This window comes from Euprymna scolopes, chromosome 30 (assembly GCF_053919585.1).
Source record: "Euprymna scolopes isolate OS-2025 chromosome 30, ASM5391958v1, whole genome shotgun sequence".
NCBI classification, from domain to species: Eukaryota; Metazoa; Mollusca; class Cephalopoda; order Sepiida; family Sepiolidae; genus Euprymna; species Euprymna scolopes.
The window spans coordinates 95417600-95433399 of record NC_136511.1 but is presented as its reverse complement, the minus strand read 5'-3'; positions in this window follow the sequence as shown (position 1 = coordinate 95433399).

The window sequence follows — 15800 nt, the reverse complement described above, 5'->3', positions numbered from 1 at the left end:
GGTCCGTATTGAAAATCCTCGGCCATGGTAGTGGGGAGAGTATCTTCCGGTGGCATATCCTTGTCGTCTGTTGCGATATATGCCTGGGCACGAGGTGGGTGCCGGTACCGACAGTTGCGTCCATGGAAGCATGCATAGCCTTTCATGTAGTTTTGGCAGATCTCAGCATCCTGATTGTGTTCATCATCCCTGCGCATCTGAAAATGGCCGCGAGTGCCAGTGGGTTTGGTGTTGCGCAGTGTTGTGGTATCTTTCCTTGCCTGTGGGCGGAGAGTTTGCCTGTTCACATTGTGTTCAGTTCGCCTGGTCCTTTGATCAGATCGTTGTGGCCTGTTTGCGTAGTACGCGATGGGACTATCATTAATTTCATCGTCCGTTTTGACACCACAGTCGATGTACCGCTGTACATCACTAGCTATCCCACCCGCCGTATAATGCTTATCCATTGTTTTGACGATGTGTGGGTATAAGCTCGGTGTCCAGGCTTTCACCTTCTCACTCATTAGCATTGCACCCATGAGAGAGAAGACAGTATCTGCAGGTATTTCCCGTGAGTGGTCCGACTTAAATTTTGCCTTTATGTGTACTGCAGCCTCTCTAATCGTGTTTTCCAGTCGGCCGGCGAAATCTGTCAATCTCTCCCCATCTCGACGCTGCAAATCCCAAGCCCGGCTGAGGTGCTGGAAGTTCGTCATTTGGCTGCCGTGGGTCGTTATGAGGTATGCTTTGAGTTGCTCGAAGGTAGATGTGTCGTGTTGGGAGTCCGTCATTTGCTGGAATATCCCTTCGTTCAGAAGCTGTTTGCAGATTCTGACAAATACTTTTTCGATACTAGGGTGTGTACTGATTTCCGGCTTGACATGTATCATGTATGTTTTGTTTACATCCGTGATGAAGCGGTTAACATCGTTCCCGGCGTTGAACTTTTTTATATCCTTTACCGAATCGTGTATGGCCTGTAATCTGATCATCAGATTGTAGTCGTTATTATCGGCTTTGGGCGTGTTGGTTAAGGTGGTCGATTTGAGGGTGGAGAGCATAATCTCTAGGTCCGCTTTTATTTCGGTGATAAGGGCCTCGTCTGGTCATGATGTACTCGATTTTAGCTGGAGGAGTGCCGATTTCTGGTCTTTGATAAAACTGAGAAGTTCGTTACGGGTGCACCCTGAGTAGTCCATTCTACCTGTCGCACGCTTCTGACACCAGTTGTTATGTTACGAAGCGTATGGTGACAAGCAAAAAGAATAGACAACACAGGATTAAGATTTGAACGAACTCAACAATTTATTTTCGAATAAGTAACACAGAATAATAACGAGCTGTCCTTGGGGTGAAGATGGCAGATTGTTGTTAGTTGTTGTTATAAGGCACGACGAAACCTTCGTTTGTAATAGTAGTAGCAGCAGTGCCGGTCTGGTTATAATCGTGCGTCAATGGCGATAGTTGTTGTTAGAAGGCGCGACGAAACCTTCGTTTGTTATAGTAGTAGCAGCAGTGCTGGTTATAATCGTGTGTCAATAGCGATAGTTGTTGTTGATAGAAGGCGCAACGAAGCCTTCGTTGGTAATGGTAGTAGCAGCAGTGCTGGTTATAATCGTGTGTCAATAGCGATAGTTGTTGTTGTTAGAAGGCGCGACGAAGCCTTCGTTGGTAATGGTAGTAGCAGCAGTGATGGTTATAATCCTGTGTCAATAGCGATAGTTGTTGTTGTTAGAAGGCGCGACGAAGCCTTCGTTGGTAATGGTAGTAGCAGCAGTGCTGGTTATAATCGTGTGTCAATAGCGATAGTTGTTGGTGTTAGAAGGCGCGACGAAGCCTTCGTTGGTAATGGTAGTAGCAGCAGTGATGGTTATAATCCTGTGTCAATAGCGATAGTTGTTGTTGTTAGAAGGCGCGACGAAGCCTTCGTTGGTAGTAGTAGCATTGGTCGCGACAGCCGTAGCGTTGTGGTGATGGCGAGGCTGGTGGTCCTTCTGCTGTCTTTTCCTTGGGTTCGCTAAATATAGCAAGCACGCGGACGTAGTTGTAGACAAACGGTTAGTGATGAAGAAATTGCCTCCATGTCGAGAAAACTGTGTTTCTTTTGAGTTGTTATTTTCGCTACGGTGTGTAAGGCATCTAAGCGTTCTGCCCGTAATTTTGTGGAGGTAACCATGATCATGTGCCTCGACTTTGGTGCCATGGTAGCGATCGTAGCGTGAATCCCTACGTAGTCAATTTCTCCCCAAAGCGGTCAGGAATCATGAAACTTGAGTGGTGGTCGTCACGGTGACACGTGGCAGACAGTATGACAGCGTCCTCAAGTCAAAACGAGATCTAAATCATAACATCATAACATCTCTTTGCCCGACCTTAGGGGACATGTTGTACCAAAATGTGGCCTCTTCAGGCGATATTCTTCCTCTCTCAGCTATTGCTTTCACGGTCCGATGATGTCGCTCCACAATGCCATTTCCTCCAGGTCTGTAGGCTGCCCTTTAATAACTTTTAATCTTCCATTTTTTTAGCATCGTCTGAAAGATTTCTGAGCGAAAAACAGTGCCGTTGTCCATTATCACCTCCCTTACTAGACCTCGTTCAAGCATCACCTTTTCTAATTCAGTTGCAACTGCAGATGCGGCTTCCACTCGCAGTTCCTTCCATATCGCCAGTCTACTTGGCCCACAATCAATTATTGATAAGTACGCTCCCCCTTGGTAGTGTGCTATGTCAATAGCTAGTCTCGTCCAGTTCGTTAAAACTCCGATTTCCCCAGGATTATGTATATTTGGGGCAGGATCGATCGATTGACACCGAAGTTCTTTACTATCATCTGAATTTCTTCCTGTTTTACATTCGGATCCACTTGCCTCACCAAATATAATGTTCTCTCCACTCCCATGTGATGCATGTCATGCAACTCTTTAATTTCTCCAATTCCAAGACAGCATATCGGCGCCTCCTCTTTCTCAATTAACCACTGTTTTTTTATCCGTGTTAGCGCATCTGCCTTGTTTCTTTCAGAAGGCACAAACACTGCTTTTATTTGCAGTTTCAATTCAGACATCAACTCTCTAAGCATCCCTAATCTCCGCTTTATTATCACTTCTCCGGCACCCTTTGTTCGTATTCTGCCACTCTCCTCCACAGTAGAGTTCACCCAACTGAGTACAGTGGCTGAATCAGTTCTTATTTCAATATTTGTCAGTCTCCATTTGATAGCTAAATTGACACCCTTTAGAACAGCATCTAATTCAGCTATGTTAATGTGATTAAAGTCATAACTTTTCCTCAGCCAAGTTGCATCTTCCGCCACCACACCGCCAATCTCGACAACCACGCCAGTTGCAACATTGCTTGCATCACACCACAGGACTCCTGTGCTCACTTCAGGTATGTACCAAGCGCCATTAACAGGGTCTTCTTTTTTCACCTCAGCTAGAACCTCCTGCATCACTTTCATGGTTCTGCAATCAATCTTTTCTTCCCAATCCATTCCATTTGCTCTTCTTTTCACATAACTGCATGCTAATCGCAGCCATCCAGCAATTGGATAGTGCCCCAATAATTTACCACAGATCGAAAATAGCTCCTGCCTACTAATTTCTCCTCCCATCTCTGGGATCTCGTTGCCTCTCCTGAACATTACTGCACCCATCTTATTTTTCATAAGCTTAAGGCCCAGTGCCGCTCCTCCGTCCAGGGATTCCGGAGATTTTGTTGCTAACCCAAACCCCTTCAAATGTTTCACAACTTCCTGTGTCGATATTTTCGTTATGTCTACCATTATATAATCAATGTATGAATCAGTGGCCTCTTTCGTCCTACTTCCTTTCTTTAATACTGTTTTTAAAATGGCTGCCATAATCTTTGGTGCGACATTAAGTCCGAATCCTAATCGTGTTAGGCAATAGGTTTTTCCTTTATAACAGACCAGCTGGTACTGCCATAGTTCCTTTGCCACATGTAGTTGCAGGTAGGCAGACTTAAGGTCCACTATTGCGGTCCCTCCTACCAACTGTCTCCACTTTCTTATCTTTTCATCACATACATCTATTATGTCGCTCCCTGTATGACACGCCACAAAACGGTTCAACTCACGAAAGTCGAACACTGGCCTAACTTTCCCTTTTGTGGCCTGAAATACTGCCATCAATGGCAACACGCCTTTTCTTTCTCCTTTCCATGGTAACAGAATACCATCCGATATCCATCTTTCCACCTCTTTCTCGAATTCTAATTTCTTATCGCCATCCAGAGAGTTTTTATAATATTGGACTTTGTTCTGCAATACTGGAGGCTCTCCCTTCCATGTCCATCTTACTGTCCATTTATCTCCATCGAAGTTTGCTTCAAAGTCTTTATCCTCGATTTTGCAAACATTCAGCTGATGGGCAGCCACGGCACATTGTATATCTCCAAACTTCACTTTGGCTTTCTTTATAGTTACACCTCCCAGCTCATTAATCACGTCCATTCCAATTATGACATCGATCCCATCAACGATGTGATTCATCAAGATTGCCCTCACCTTTACGTGCATTCCACAGACTTTTATCTCCACTTGTCTGGCTCCTTTACATTCTATATTCCTCCCATCAACTGCTTTCACTGTACCGTTCCTTCCATATCCCTTCAAAAGTTTGGAATTGATTAAAGTAGTGGTGCACCCAGTATCGACAAGTGCAGTCATGACAGAATCATTCACCTCTACTTCTATTATAGGAAGAGGCCAGTATCGCGCCTTCATTTCATTGCTAGGGTAGCTTGCGGCGCAGAAGCCCGTTTCCCTGAATCTGAGGACAATATCTCGCAATGTGGCCAAATTTTCCACAATTGTAGCATGTTGCCCTGGCCCTAGGGATCTCTGTGCAATCTTTTTTTAGGTGCGGTCCTTGACATCTAAAGCACTGAAGGCTTGATTCTTTCTTTCCCTTATTAGTCTCATTAGTTTGCGCACTTGCGGCCAATGTCCGAGTTTCTACGACCCTTTTGCTGACTAAAAGCCGTGCAGTCGGTATCAGTTTGCTGACATCCATTCTCTCTATGTTCGGTAGCTGCTGTAATGCCACAGATACATCGTCTGGGAATCCAGTTATGAATGCCAGTTTGGCTGTATGTTCCAGCCCTCTTCCCAGATATCCCGCCAGTCCAGCCAATCTTTTGATTTTATTAGCATAAACATCCATCGATTCTCCTGTCCACTTGAATCGTTGCAGTTTTTCGTATGCCTCAAAAGGCCCCTCAGTGAAGGCGGTCACGAGTCTCATCTCTATCAGTTCTGCATCTTCTTGTTCTGCATTATTCATCTCAAGATAGAGAGCGAGTGCATCTCCCTGCAAAAAAAGTGGAATAAAACTGGCAAGGTCTGGCACATGTTGAAGCTTAGCCACCAGTTTTACTTTCTTTATCCATCCGACTACATCACCTTCTCCACTAAAAGGTGGTATCACATCTTTTCCCAATCTCAACATCCCAGATTCCATGATCTGTTCTTAGCCGAAATAGCTTATGGTTAAATACAATGACCCCACAACTCAATCTTCACTCTTCAATCCTGCAGTCCAATGCACTTCTGACAGCAATTGCTTCTGCCAAACAAAAAAGACACCCTCTCTCCCAAATACAGGCTTTTTATAGGACAAAACCGTCCAAAGTTATTTGCATACTCTTCCCATGATCTCTAGTCTATAAATAGACGCAGTGGCCATTCTCTTCTTCTTTTTTCTTCTTTCACTCTCTGAAGCGGGCGTTGCCAGTGGTAAAAGGTTTGCACGATTTTTTTTTTTTACTACAAAACGAAAACTCTTTTTCTTTTGTTTACATCACGTGACACAAAACAGCCAATGAGAAAGCTAAAAAAAGTCGTCTGCTGAATTCAAATAAACCGCTCAAATTCACAAATATTGGAAAAAATCTTAAATCCGTTTTAAAATAAATTTTACAATTTTTTCTTTTTTACTGAGCATTTCTGTTTTACTTATTTATTTTTTATTTAAAAATAAAATTATCAAACCCTTTGACCGGCCCATTTATCATAATGTTCATTAATGGGTCAATCTTTGCTCGAATCATACAAACGGTTCAAAAATAGTACTTCATACCTCCTTTTTATAAGCTGAGGAGCAATAATAAATTGAGTAATGCTGGAAAAGAAGTGGTGCATCTCGGAGACCTAAATTATAAAGAAACTTTCTGGTCGCTCTTGACTATGATCAGCCACTTTATTTTGTACTTAGTTATATTAATTATAAATAACTTTTCTGGATTTTTTTAGATGAGGATTAATTATCTGTATTATTTGGATTCTTCAAATTACTGTTTTCATCTTGAGTTTTATTTACACAATTTATTTTGGTCGATTTAACATACAACCTTCTTCAGGTGTATCTTTAAAAACTCGAAAATTTGCATGGAATATTAAACTGAACCCTTTATTTAATTCATGGTTGTAGCATAATCTTATTCTATCACTGGGTAGAAGTCCTAAATAATTTGGAATAACCTGTGACATAGTGGATAAAGTATATGGTAAAATTCAGTTATAAAATTACACTTTTCTGGTGGGTTAAAATTTAAATCCTCAGTATGGGTGACACTGAAAATACAATTACAATATCGCTTGTATTATCGCATATGTTTTATTTTGCTCCCATCTTTACATACATTTTATTGGTTAATGTGATTTTATTAATAAAATTGTGTATGTTTTGTCGTATTCTAAAAAATAAGAATTTTCTTAATCTTCTGTAAAATAATTTTTACATGTAAAAAATATAAATTTTGTAAAAATTAAGAAAATCATGTCTCTGAATATTATTTTGTTCATAAAGTATTTGATTTTTTAAAAAAGTTAGAATTTGCTTTCTGGTTGTATTGTGCCATATTTTCTATAATCAATTAATCTCAACAAATTAAGTCATGATATTTTAAAAATGTGCTTCAGGGTGGAAAAGTGATTTTGTATTTAGTTCTGTTATATTTTTGTTATTTCCTTTTCACATATGATGTTATAGAAATTATTCAGCAGTTCTTTCCTAATAATATGTATAATTATTAATAAACTAATTACTGAACATTACTAAAAAATTCCTTACTAAAATTTTCTCACTAATTATTATTCAGTAGTAATTTTGGTTTTCACATGTCCACCCCTAGTTATAGACTGCAGTCGCATGTTTAGCATGCATGGTTGGACTCTTTTCGTTTACATAAAATCAGTTTCATCGGGAATTTTTATGTGGTTCTTTTTTTTTTTTTTTTTTTTTTTGAGTATTAAAAACAAATTGGAGGAGCAAGTTAATACCAACAACAGAATCAAAAACACACAACATGCCGATTCATACAAACTACACTATTAAAAAATGCTTGTTTAAGCCGAAATTCATGCAAATTGTCCAAGAAAGAAATATAGACACTCTAATATATCCATATAGACACTCTAATATATCTATAATATAAAGCTGAACGCACGCGCGCATGTGTGTGTGTGCGTGTGTGTGTGTGTGTGCGCGCGTGTGCGTGTGTGTGTGTGCGCGCGTGTGCGTGTGTGTGTGTGTGTGTGTGTGTGTGTGTGTGTGTGTGTGCGCGCGTGTGCGTGTGTGTGTGTGCGCGCGTGTGCGTGTGTGTGTGTGTGTGTGTGTGTGTGTGTGTGTGTGTGTGTGTGTGTGTGTGTGTGTGTGTGTGTGTGGTCACGAATAGGCTCCTATATGGTTGACTATTTTAAAAAACTGATTACATATAATGATAGAAGATTTATCGAGGATCAGGAATGGGTATGTTTGATCTGGCAGAACGGTGGTATATAAAAATTGTGGGGTCTGCGTTCGTGCCTGGCCCACAAAGTATGGAAATAAAAAATGAAAAAAAAAAAAACGTTTACAAGGGTTTTTAATATACATAATGTACATAAGAATACTTTGATAAGTATGCTTCAACTTAAATAGGGATGGTAGAATAAAATTGTGGCGTCTGCGTTCGTGCCTGTACTCCATGGAAATATGGCCCAAACTTTAACAAAGACTTTTCATATCTATTTGCGTAAGTATACTTTGATAATTATGTTTCAGTTTGAAGAAATATGGTATAATAAAATTATTGGATGTTCGTTCGCGCCTGACCTCCATGGAATGTAAATATGTCACAAAGTTTAACAAGGTTTTTTAAAAGGGGTGAGGGCCCACAATAACGCCTTAACTTTAATCTTAATTCACGTTAGCTTTTATTTATTTTTTGAGTTAAATCATATTGTGTCGAATAAATTCACCTCATGAATTCACATTCGTATTAAAGTGAAAGCAAAAAAAAAAAAAAAGTCGGAACTTTAGACAATTCTCGACACAAATTTTGCATAACTCTGTTTTTTTCCTTCTCCACTTGCACGTGGCACTCTTTCGAAAATAGATAAATAGATAAATAAGAAAAAATAAGAACGTTACTTGTTATTGTGTCAAAAGAAGAAAAAAATCCTGCTCACGTAATTACATGTCTTTTTAAAAACATTTACATAACCTTTTTATTTTTATTTATGTATCTGTTTAAGCATGTTTTTGTCAGTGTACTAGAAGGAATTCAGTTGATTACAACCTTTTCTGCGTGTTCTTTACATTACAATAGTACAACCCTGAATCCGACAGTGCAATACTACACCGTTCAATACTGTAAAATTGAAACAAAGCTGTTCTGCTTGAAAAGGGTGCCATTTTCTTCTTATTCATATTTATATCGATTCTTTGCTTTAAAAAACTAAAGTAATTACGTGTTTACTTTTTTAATATCCCATTTTGCTGTTTTGGATTATTTTATTAAAGTAAGTAAAGCTTCATTATTTTTCAAAACTGTATTTGTTTCTTTGTTTTTCGATCTTTCGTTGATATTATTTAGTAAGAGTGTTTAGCAGAAAAGCCAACAAACGACTACCCCAAAAAATAAATATACAAGAAATAAATTATACCATAGTTAATAAAAGTTTAGTTCATGTTTTTTTTTGTTTTGAAATAGTTTTTAATGCTCTTTACTTGAAATAATTTCAGCAAACCGAAATTAAAACGAAATAACTACTTAAATGAATTTTTATATAAACTACACATGCCATAACCGAATATTCCTCAAGCACAAAATAACAGAAAACATACAAATATGTTTATAAATATTCCTTACGTTGACGGAACTCTCTTAAATTGTTAACACAGAATGCTCAGGTGTCCCTCCTTCAAATTGAAAATGGGGCTTTCCATTTCAAAGTCGCTGCCATTTGGATTTTTTTAAAACCGGTTCGTGAATTAAAAAAAATTTTTTTTACAAACTACTTAAACATACAAACCAATGAACTTTTCTACCATAAAAGTAACTTTTATTGACTATGGTAACATTTATTTCCTGTATATTTATATTATTATATATATAACATTTTCTCTTTGTAAGGAAACATCATTTTGTTGGTCACTCTTGGCTATGAATGGAAACAAAGCTGATATAAAAATATCTGTTGAGAAATGAAAGTCTTGGGTGTACACGTGTTCATTCGGCCATTGACGACTACACGTGTGGAAGGAAAGGGGAATGCAATAGAGAAACGCGAAGTGGCAAGCCGGCCTGTAGAAAGAGAGGGTTTAAGTTAAGAGAGTCACGCACATGTCTGTGTTGATGGACCAAAAGCGAAGGGGAGATAGAGTGAGAAAGTCAATCCAGTTCATGGAGAGAGAAAGCGTATAAAGTGTACGTGCGCTTACCCCACATTACAGTAGCAGGGAAAGTGACGTTAGGGTGCGCGGTCGGTTCGTGGACTAAACAGGTCGAACGCTGGTCCGGACGAAAAAGGAAGTTGACAGGTTTTGTTGACTTTTATACTGGAGTTAGTGTTCTGGGTGCGTATGTCTGGTTTTCACTTAAAAGGAAGTGACGTCACAGCTCGGATGTGTGTATGCGCATGAATGTGAGTGTGCATATGAGACTGTGTATATGCGTGCGTGTGTGTGTGCATACGTGTGTACATACGTATGGGTGTGTATATGTGAGGGAAAACATGTTCGAACAAGACTCCCCCTCCTGGGGAGAAAAAAAAAGATATATATATAAAAGAAACGTATTTCGTTTTTGCTTTTATGTATTTTTTTTTTAAGTTATATATTGTTTGAAATGTTTTAGCCAATGAATTTTTCGACCAGTTTTTGTTGTTGTTTTTGGTGTGTTGTTTTTTGTAATTTCTTTGTCCGTTTCTGAGTGTGTATGTTCTTGTATTGGGGTAGGAGAAATGTGTAATTGTTCGTCTATGAATGCAGGTTTAAGTCTGTCTATTGCAATAGTGTCTTTTTTTCCTCTTTTTAATATCGTAAAATACTTTTTACTCCTGTTGAGAACTAAATAAGGTCCGGAATAATTTGGACATAATGGTTTTTTACTGCATCGTTCCTGATAAAAACGTATTTACATGTGTAAATATCGCTTGGAATGAAAATGTTTGTGTCTGGCTTTTTGGTTGGAGTAAATTTTAATTGTGACATTTTGTGTTTTAAGTCCGTCACAAAAGTTGTCGTTGGGGAAATGTCTGTATTGTTTTTGCAGAATTGTCCTGGTAAAATCAGTGTTGATCCGAAAACTAATTCTGCAGGTGTGCTCTGCAAATCTTCCTTCACAGTGTTGCGAATTGTTAGAAGAATGAGTGGCAAGTTGTCTGACCAGTCCGATTTGTTTTCGTTCATAGCCAAAGATGCTTTTAATTGTCTATGCAATCGTTCTACCATACCGTTTGCACAAGGATGATAGGCAGTAGTCTTAATGTGCTTTGTTCCCAACAAATGGTTGAATTCAGTGAAAAGAGTTGATTGGAACTGTGAGCCCCTGTCCATTGTGATTACGGAAGGCACTCTGAAAATCGCTATCCAATCTTGTAAAATCGCTCTGGCTATTGTTGCGGCTAATGTGTCTTTCACTGGTATTGCTGTCGGCCATCTGCTGAATCTATCGACTATAGTAAGGATATGGGTATGTCCTTTTGAAGTGGGCAAGGGTCCAACTAAGTCGATATGAACATGAGTAAACCTAGTGTCTGGTACACTGAAAGTTCCTGAAGGTGATTTTGTGTGCCTGTGAACTTTGTTTTTTTGGCAAGGAATACAAGTTTTGGACCAACTACGGATGTCTGTATTCATATTTGGCCAAACAAAACGTTCTGCTATTAATTTCACGGTGGCACGTTTTCCTGGGTGGGACAAATTGTGGAAGTGCTGGAAAACTTGTCGTCTGAGGCTGGGTGAAATATAAGGGTGAGGGTGTTTTTGTGAAACATTGCAATAGAAATTTGTTGTTCCAAATGGTATCGGCATTTCTTTCAGCTTCAGTGAAGTTTTGTCCATTATAGCTGGGAGCGTGGTGTCAGTTAATTGCTCTTGTGCTATTAATTCCATACTTAGTGGAGTGGAATTTACAGAAGCAATTGTTGCGCGAGATAAAGCGTCAGCTACAACGTTTTCTTGTCCTTTTACGTACCGTATATCGGTAGAATATTGGGCTATAAAGTCCAGGTGTCAAATTTCTCATGGACCATATTTGTTGACATGTGTGTGTAGAGCAAATGTTAGAGGTTTATGATCCGTATAAATGGAAAATTTTCTGCCCTCGAGGAGATGTTTAAAGTGCTTAATTGCAAGGTAAATTGCAAGTAACTCTCTCAAGAAAGTACTATATTTAGTCTGCGCTTTGTTTAACTTGGCAGAGAAGAATGAAATAGGAGTCATTTTGTTGTCAGAAATTTGGTGAATGACAGCTCCTACTGCTATTTCCGATGCGCCCGTCATAAGCGTAAGTTCCGTTGTATCGCTATCTTGGATATATGTAAGTTTGGTGAAGTTTGCCAAAGCAGTTTTCGATTGTTCAAAGGCCTGTAGTGCAGGTCCTTTCAAAACTAACTGTTGGTTTTTGGTTTGGTTTTTTAACAAGTCCGTTAAAGGTGCGAGTAACGTAGAACAGTTTGGCAAAAAACATCGGTAATAGTTAATTATGCCTACAAAACGGCGTACTTGTCTGATAGATGTCGGTAGAGGGAAATTCGAAATAGCACTTACTTTTTCAGGCAATTAAATGACCGAGAAATTGAACTTCCTGGTGGCCGAAAACACATTTATCAGTGTTTAGTTTAAGACCGAAACTTTCAAAAGTTTGTTCCAGGTGTAGCCGGTGTTCTTCGAGGTTTCTGCTGGCGATTAAAACGTCGTCCACATAAGCAAATATGAACGTCAGACCTCTGAAAACTTCGTCAATCCAACGCTGAAAAGTTTGACAGGCGTTTCTCAGCCCGAAAGGTATCCTTAGGAACTCGTAAAGGCCAAATGGTGTGGTCAGTGCGGTTTTATGAATGTCTTCTTCCGCGACTGGAATTTGAAAATATGCCTTAACGAGGTCCAGTTTGGAGAAAATTGTGGCGCCTTGGAGTCCATTGGCGAAGTCATAGATATGGGGAATAGGATATCTATCTGGAACAGTTTTCGCGTTTAAGTGTCTAAAATCTCCGCACGGTGTGGTGTTGTCAGCTTTCTGTACCATGTGGAGTGGTGATGACCAAGCACTTTTCGAGGGCCGTATTATTCCCATGTGGAGTAGGTTTTGAAACTCGGATTTTGCCAATTTGTATTTATCCGATTTCAAGCGTCTAGGGGTTGAATAGTCGGGCGGTCCTGCTGTCTTAATATAGTGCTTAGCGCTATGTTTGATGGGGTCCGTGTTTTTAAACGGCTGGGAAAGTTGAGGAAATTTTTGGAGTAACCGGCGGACATGTAAATCTTTGGGTAAAGCAGTGCTGATTCCGGTGGTTAAAAATTTTGAGGTAGTTCCTCTCACCGAAATCTTCATTTCGTTGTCTGTCAATGTGTGATGAGTCATGTTGATAGACAGGTTGAAATGGGCTAAAAAGTCCGCCCCCAAAATTGGAGTGGTCACGTTGGCTATGGTGAAATTCCCTAAAAAATTCCTCCGCATTCCAAGGTTTAAATTTAAAGTTTTTTCGCCAAAAGTGGGTATTTATGTACCGTTGGCGGCTTGTAAGTTGAAAAATTGGGTCCCTGTTGGGTGGCCATGCGGTGTCGGTATGACACTGATTTCCTCTCCGGTGTCTATTAAAAAGTTATATCCGTGAATTTTGTCTCGGATATAAAATAGACAACCTTTTTTGTGTGCTCCAGCTACAGTCGTCGTCGTTACTGGCTGGAAGGTTCGTTTCCCTGTGCCGGTTTTTTGAACGCGTAGGGTGTAATGCATCTTCTCACGTCAACGCCAAATCGCTTGTGGTAGAAACAAACAAACATCTTGTTTATCTCATGACGTGGACCGGTTCCTGCTTGAACTTCTTCGCTTGTAATTTCGCCACATGTTATTGTTGTTTACAGGATAATGTTGACGCGTTTGAAGTACGTCGGTTAGCTGCTTTGAAAGCTTTTCAATGGCAGACTTTAATTCTGCTAATTCCTCATCTCGGTTTTGGTCAGGTTGCCATTGGTGGGCGTAAACTTGTCAGCTCTGGGAACTTTTGTGAATTCTGTTGGCTATGTAGGCGAGCTTTTCTGTTGCCATCTCCTCCGGCATCGGAGCGAGGATTTGTTTGGTAGTTGAGGGTAATTTACCCAACCATAGACTCTTCATAATGCTATCCGACATTTTGTTGTCTCCTAGCGAGACTTTCATGTGGCGAAGTAGTTGAGAAGGCATATGGTCTCCTAACTCAACTTGTGTGAACAAGTTATGAAGCATGGCTTCGTTAGAAACACCGGCTCGTTGCAGGATTGCTTGCTTCAGTGTGTCGTACGGTCTTTCCTCCGGTACATTTTCGAGAAAATCCGTGACTTCCTCTACCACCTCCAACGGTAGTTTTTCCACTAGATAACAGTAACGTGCTCATTGTGACGTTACCTATTTAGCGTCAAATATGGCTTGTAATGGGATGAACCATATTTTTGTATTTGTCGGGTTGAAGGGTGGAATATTTAATGCCATGGTTTCGTTGTAGGAGTCCGTCTGTTGAAGTTCCATTTTGTTTTGTGTTGAAATTTTTATATTTCAATTTCTTGTGCGCCGTTTGAAAATGTTCCTCCTCGTGGTCAACAAGTTTGTTTGTTTGTTAGAGAAAAATTATTTTTTGTGTGTGCCATGAATTTGTGTGGAACAACGCGTGTTTCGTTCATTTTAAATAAAGAGGGTCACCATTTCATGTTGCACGTGGCAAGAAAAGGAAATGGAGTTTATTTTCTGTTGAGAAATGAAAGTCTTGGGTGTACACGTGTTCATTCGGCCGTTGACGACCATGCGCGTGGAAGGAAAGGGGAATGTAATAGAGAAACGCGAAGTGGCAAGCCGGCCTGTAGAAAGAGAGGGTTAAGCTCAGTAGAGAGTCGCACACATGTCTGTGTTGATGGACCAAAAGCAAAGAGGAGATAGCATGAGAAAGTCAATCCAGTTCATGGAGAGAGAAAGCGTATAAAGTGTACGTGCGCTTACCCCACATTACAGTAGCAGGGAAAGTGACGTTAGGGTGCGCGGTCGGTTCGTCAACTAAACAGGTCGAATGCGGGTCCGGACGAAAAAGGGAAGTTGACAGGTTTTGTTGACTTTTATACTGGAGTTAGTGTTCTGGGTGCGCATGTCTGGTTTTCACTTAAAAGGAAGTGACGTCACAGCTCGGATGTGTGTATGCGCATGAATGTGAGTGTGTGTATGAGGCTGTGTATATGCGTGCATGTGTGTGTGTGTGTGTGCATACGTGCGTGCGTACATGTGGGTGTGTATATGTGAGGGAAAACATGTTCGAACAAACTCTTCCCCATTGCTTACAAACAGGACATCCTTCATTTTATTGAATCTCAAAACTTTTTCTTAGTTCAAACTTCTAAACAGATTCTCATTATTAGACGTTTAATAAAGATGGCCAATAAAGAATAAATTGATATGTAGAATTAAACATCGTCCTTTTTCTTCAGCTCTACCTTGCACTAGTTTGTGAGTTTAAACCTTAACTCTAAACTTTTCTCGATCAAATTAAGTGCAGCTACTTTCTGTCTGTTGACAAAACAGTAACTTTCATCATATATTTTGAATTGAATGAAAAATGTTGGTTCAACTTGTGTTTTTCTGTAATTTTAGTTGAATTATTGTTACTACATTAAAATTGCTAAAAATTTTACCAGTTCGACCCCTTGTTTGTTTTTACAGTTTTATTTCTATGTGTATAATTTTCTCCCATGGCTTTGTTTAGAATCCCTTATTTTACCTAATCCATCATGTATTAAGATAAAGTCCCCTATTAAGTCAACACATAAAAAAAAATGGTGCATCATATACGAAACAGAACAAAAAGAGAGGAAGTAAAAGTCAGCTGAACATTTATCTGAGAGAAGTCTTGCCATTAATGGCAACATTAACTCATGGACAGGAATAAAAATGAATCTGATTGGTTAGCTAATAAAACTACACACCCGCCAACATAAATTTAATGCATTTTATCCTGATGATTCCGCACGGGATAGAAACACGGTAGATTCTGTGTAGCTTGAGTGCCACATTTTTTTCATAACTCACTATCAAGCTCTAGTTATATATTGAACACTAAAGAAGTAAATAATGAAAATCGATACACAAATCTGTATCTCCTTATATTTTATGTCGATACATAAAATTATGTTTATTCTTTTATTTTCTTCCTTTAAAGATTGTAACGTTGGGTATGGGGCAGTCAAACCAGCTGCCAACATTGCCCTGTGCTAAATTTCAAGAAACACGCGTAATAGAGCTTTATAAAGTGCTTCAAAGAAAAAAAGTGAAACTAAATATACTTGTCT